Genomic DNA, 6,006 nt, shown 5'->3' with positions numbered 1-6,006 from the left:
TGAAGTCTACTTTAGAAGGAAGCACCATGAATGAAAACCTAGCATGCAGACAGCATGGAATTGAAAGGGCAAGTCGCTATATTTTTGATGTAACCGTTTGATTTAAAAAAAAAAGAATGTCAATGTATGTTCTAGGAGCCTATCTGAACCTCTTAAAAGTTCAAATTTCTGAGCAGTAAACTTCATGCAGCTATAATGAAAATGTGAAAGCAAGTGATTTGAAAGCAGAAAACTAATTTTTTTTGGATTTCATCTGAGGTAGCAAATGATATTATAACATCGGTTTAATAAGCAGTCCACAATGATTTTTTTTTTAAAAATAAACACCCACATTGATTGATTGGGAGGGATTTTTTGGGGGTGATAATCTACACTGAAATGTTAATTAAAGCCAAAAGGCTTCGAAAGAAGTATTTAAAAAAATGCAACTCTTTAAACAAAAAATCTTTAAAAGGCATTTGCTTCTAGCAAATCAAAGTATAGTAGAGAAAGAATAACATATGTTTTTCAAATCACCAAAAATGTAGACAAAGCAAACAACATTATAGATCTGAAAAAACTGAGACACTTCCCCCTAGGGCAGAAGGGCCTTGCTTGAATCCTGACAAAAGGCCCGTTTAATTGTTTAGGAAAGTAGATTACGTCTTTGATTTCTTTTATGGGATTCAGAGTTCAGAATCAGTAGTGTAACATGTGGTTTGTGTTGAGTTCATGTCAACACAATTTGTTCCAGGTCTCCTGTCTATAACTGTCCTGTTGCTATCAACACCAGACTAAGACGGAAGAAAAGAAATCGAGGAGTTGAGACAAAATGGTGACTTAAAAGATATAGTGTTCAGCACAAGAAGTCCTTCATGTGACCTTTCCTGGTTGTGCCCTGCAGTGATTCTACAGCTTTTAACCCTTTCCCCTCCTAATGATGCAGGGGGAATCCTCCATCACGAATAATTAGTGCAAAGAGATGAATAGAAGTGTCACTAGTAATTACTATAAAGTGGCACTGTCACTTCAGCTGGGAACTGTGAGGACACTGCCATAACTCTAACCCACTGATGCAATGTTCTCGCCTTTTTTTTACCCGAATACTCTGTTCTCTTTACTTAAGTGGCGGTCTTAAATATGTCTGGCTCTAATTTTTTTCCTTTGAAAGTAGGCTTAAAACAATTGCTGATTTCATGCTTACAACTTCTCTGGCTTTTTTTAAAAAAATTGTGTGATTTTGTTTTTACATGGTCTGGATCACAAACCTACGCTGAAGGGAATAATTTGAGTGTTAACAGACTATTATTTACAGCGCTGTTAAGAACAGTTCTACAATATTTCATACGGTCACCAACCTTGGCTGTGAATGAAGTGACTACGTTACCTTGATTCTCTTTGCTTCAGTTCTGCTCATATAGTAGAACCTGAGTTATGAACACCTGGGGACTGGAGGTTGTTCGTTGTAACTCTGAACAAAACGTTATGGTTGTTCTTTCAAAAGTTTACAACAGAACATTGACTTACTACAGCTTTGAAACTTTACTATGAAAATAAAAATGCTGCTTTTAACCATCTTAATTTAAATAAAACAAGCACAGAAACAGTTTCCTTATTTTGTCAAATCTTTTTTTTAAACTCGCCCTTTATTTCTTTAGTAGTTTACATTAAACACAGTACAGTACTATATTTGCTGCTTTTTTCTTTTTCTTTTGTCTCTGCTGCTGCCTGATTGTGTACTTGCAGTTTCAAATGAGGTGGGTGGTTGACCAGTCAGTTCATAACTCTGGTGTTCGTAACTCTGATGTTCTACTGTATATCTAATCTGTAGAGGATATGTCTAGTTCTCTCTGTCAATGTGTGAGAAAGGAAACATGAATGATGGGAGGAGCTCTTAAATATGCTCTTGGGGCCTGATCCTTCACCTTCAAGTCAATAGTAGCTGGATCAGTCACACAGCCAGAGACTTCAGCCAGTAGGACCAGCCACAGAAACAGCCAAAGCAGGAACCTTGATACTCAGAGAATGTTCTGCAGTTTCCTTTGGACTTTCTCTGCCCTGGGTTGCTTCCCCCACAGTCTCATCACCTCAGCTTCACTCCACACCTGTCCCTCTTACCCTCTTCTCCTCTGTCCGTCCTCTCTCCTTTCCCTTTTCTTTCCATTCAGCTGAACCCCTCCCAACTAACCCCTTTCCTCATCAGTCACTGTTGTATTTAGATCCTTGAAACACTGTGTTTGGCCGTTACTGCCAGAGATCCCGGGGACAGTGAGAGCCTGACTAGCCCCAAAGCAAGGCAGTGCTTGAAAGGCAGAAATTGGCTCGATCTAAGCTGTGGTTTTTGCCTTAAAGTCTTCTGTTTGTAAAAGTTTCTTTTCTAAAAGCTAATATCTTTGAAAAAGAACTATCGTGTGTGCGTGCTGGGCAGAAGCTTGGGCTCCAGGGCCCTCATGTTCAATTAGTCAGACACGTTTCAGCCAGAGCTTCTGCTGCTAGTCTAGAGAGTGTTCTTACTCTACGTATTTGACTACAAACCCTTTTCTGTTCACCAGTATGATTGTGGGGAATAATTAAGACAAAATGAAAAAAACTGGACTCTGTTTTAAACCATACTCTGCCTGGCTGAGCAGTGAACAAAGCACAGAGGGCATGTCTACACTGCAGCTGGGAGTGCATCTCCCAGTCTGGGTAGACAGACCTGCAATGGTGGGGCTCGAGCTAGTATGCTAAAAATAGCATTATGTATGTTGTGGCTTGGGCTAGAGCTCAGTCTCTCAATCCTAGGGGGTCAAGTGCACTTGTCTGAGAGCCCAAGCCTTCCTAGTGCAAGTCTGTCTCCTGGCCTGGAAGGCTTGCTCCCCGCTGCAGTGTAAACATGCCACAGGGAGGCCCGAATTGCCCTCCCAGCTCTAACACATTGTATGCATCAGAACCTTCTATTTTGGAGAAACATGACTAATCCGACACTTAAATGCACAGTGATATAAAATGCAAGGCGTGTTTTCTGCATGGGAAAAGAAAGAAAATCCAAAATCTACAGTATAAAGGGTCTGTGGTGAAAGGCATTGAGGGATCTCAAACAAACATAATGACTGTGATCACAACCCCAAGAAGCTCATTTTTTAAGCTCTAGGAGAACATTTGATTGCTGCTGCTGCAAACCTGGCGAGGGCTGAAAACTAACTGCATTTTGGGGCTACACTCGTGAAGTCTGTCAGAAGGAAACATATACACAGGAGACTGAGCAGTATGTTTATTAGAGGTGACTCCCAGCCTAGACCATAGCTGCCCAGAAGATACTGCCTCCATTTGCACAGAGCTAGAGGAGGGTCAAGGAGAGGTCAGGTTCTGAGAGAGCCACCCCAAACAATTCACAAATGCACTAAACATCATTACAGGCTCCAGTGAAGCAATAGGTGCTGTTGTAGAGCACTGCATCAGGCTGACCTTATCCATCTAAAACACTCCTACAGGATCCCTATGCAGGAAGGAGCTACATGCAAATGGGAACTCTGTGAATGCTTCAATCTCAGACATCAAGAGATGATAAGGTATAAATATTGAACATTTCAATAAATCATTTTAGGGACAAGGGCACTTGCTTCCCTGATCTCACTCTAACTACCTAAAGGGGAGGAACAAGTTGTCAAGACTCAAACAAGCTTTTCAGGATGTTTCTATACTGTGCAGAACAGTCATCTATGAAAAAGAAATTTCTCTTTTGGGACACACTCTGTCTTTAAGACACTGGAAATTTGCTTCTGATGCTGGCCAATTTTCTCCTGGAGTTTTGAAAGATGATTCTGCCTAAAGCATTTCTATTTCTACTTACATTTTGACATGCTTGTTTATAAATCTGACCAATAATTAACTTTTTTCTCTGTTATATTTAAAGCTGGCTGGAGGGAGACAATTCTATTTAATGACAACTTTAAAGATTTCAAATTTGTTTTTGTTCTGCATTGGAATGAAATGGAAACATTTTGAACATTTTAGTGAAAACAGGATTGTGTCGAAACAGCTGGTTTTGGATAGAAAAGTTCAGATTTTCAAGTCAGGCCTCAGAAATGACTAGAGAACCCAAAAAATCTTCCAGACAAAACCTTGGTAAAAATCACCACCCCTCCAAAATGTTTCAGCTTTGATTAAAACAGCATATTTTGTCAAAGGCTCTGACCAGCTCTAGTTCTGGTTTGGAACATATGGACAGTGATCTGAGCAAGTAACTTGAGAATTATTTTTATTTGCTAACACAAATTGTATATTCCTTCCCTGTAATATTTCAGTTTAGGACATAATAGTCTTGATCATTGCATGAGCAGCTTTATCCTGACAATACTCAAGTGTACTATTTTCCTTCCAAGAAAATTATACAAATAGATATAGACACAGCCTATTAGATTTAAAATGTAAAGGCTGCTGAATGCTTTTGTATTTTTATTCTTTTTCCTTCATAATTTTGATAAATGTCCCATGTGTTTGTAAACAAATAATTATAGATCAACATTTGTTCATCCATCTCACCATATACTTTGAAAGCAATAAACTTCTTCAGAATCCAACTCCAATGCACCAAATGCCCCTGCAACTATGTGGCTGAAACAAGACAATGACTGTGCTCTCAAATGAACTCACACAGGGTGTTTTTGTTTTATTATTATTTTTCTATCTCCCATGAGCAAACACTTTTCACAAAGTGATCGCTCAATATCTGACCTCTCAGTCCTCATCCTCAAAGGAAACCTGCACAGCACTTACAAAAGACAAACCTAGGAACTTAAATTCATAACTGTGCTGGACCCTAAACACCGTGTACTTAAGAGATACAAATTGTCATGAGCCATAAAAATCAGTGTAACATACCCTACTGTCTACTAACCGTTAATTTCCCACTTCATTTTAGCTGGTCTCCTGCAGCATGTACCAAACCCAATTATATGCTTAACAATCTGTGTGCTCCATGGCTTAGGGCTTTAGCTGGGGGCACCACGGGGAGGTGCTCCTGCGGGTTTGAAAATATTTACCGGAGCTCTGCTCTTGACCGCTTCGGCTGAATTTAAGCCTTGGTTGTGCTTCAAGGAGTAGGATTTTCAAAAATCTTCAGCATTGGCCTAACTCTACTGTCACTGAAATCAGTGGTAAAGCTCCCATTAGCTTCAATTTTAGGCCAATGAAAATCCCATCCTATTGCCCCAATTATACATAGTATACTAGGGATTCTTTGTTTCCATTTTTTGTGTAATGGTATTTTTAAACAGACTATTGAGATCTTTATAGCTGGTTATCTATTTTTAATTAGCTTTGGATTATTTCAAACAAAAAAAGGCTTATCATTCGCTGAAATAATGACTGGCAGAAAAGAGATGACCCTATTAACAGTGGCAAAAAATAAATTAAAACTGAAAATAACACCCTGTTGATATCCCTGACATGACATTACAAATATGACAGGATGTGCTATTAAAATCCATATGGAAACATAACAGACATGGGGAGTTCAAAAAATCTGTATCACCCTACAAAGTGGGGAAGACTAATTTTCCCTAATCTGGTTTATTATTTTTATTCTACATCACAATTAAAATATGTGTATTTTCAATATTTACAAGTCAAACATTTTATTCTGAAATCTGGATATGAGATGGCTCTATATCAGTGTTTAACCACATTTGAGGAGTTGACCAAGGAGCAAGCTGGAACAAAAATATTGACTTCTAAGATAGATACAATTTTGATTGAAAAAGATGTTAAGTAAACAGCCCAGATGAAAAAATGGGAGAGGGTTTTGGACAAAGAAATTGATCTCAGTGAGTGGGTCTGTATATGGGAAAGGGGATATACATCTTCAATTTCTGTAGCTCATGAAGAAAATGTTTATAAATTGCTGTATAGAGAGTATTTGACTCCAGTTAAGATCCATCATATTTTTGCTACTAGGGAGGCACTCTGTTGAAGAGATGGCGGGGAGAGGGGAATATACTTGCACATGTGGTAGATGTGTCCGGGAATTAGTTGGTTTTGGGAGAA

The sequence above is a fragment of the Lepidochelys kempii genome, chromosome 4, assembly GCF_965140265.1.
Source record: "Lepidochelys kempii isolate rLepKem1 chromosome 4, rLepKem1.hap2, whole genome shotgun sequence".
Taxonomy (NCBI): Eukaryota; Metazoa; Chordata; order Testudines; family Cheloniidae; genus Lepidochelys; species Lepidochelys kempii.
The sequence above is the reverse complement of the archived record's forward strand: the minus strand, read 5'-3'. Positions refer to the sequence as shown.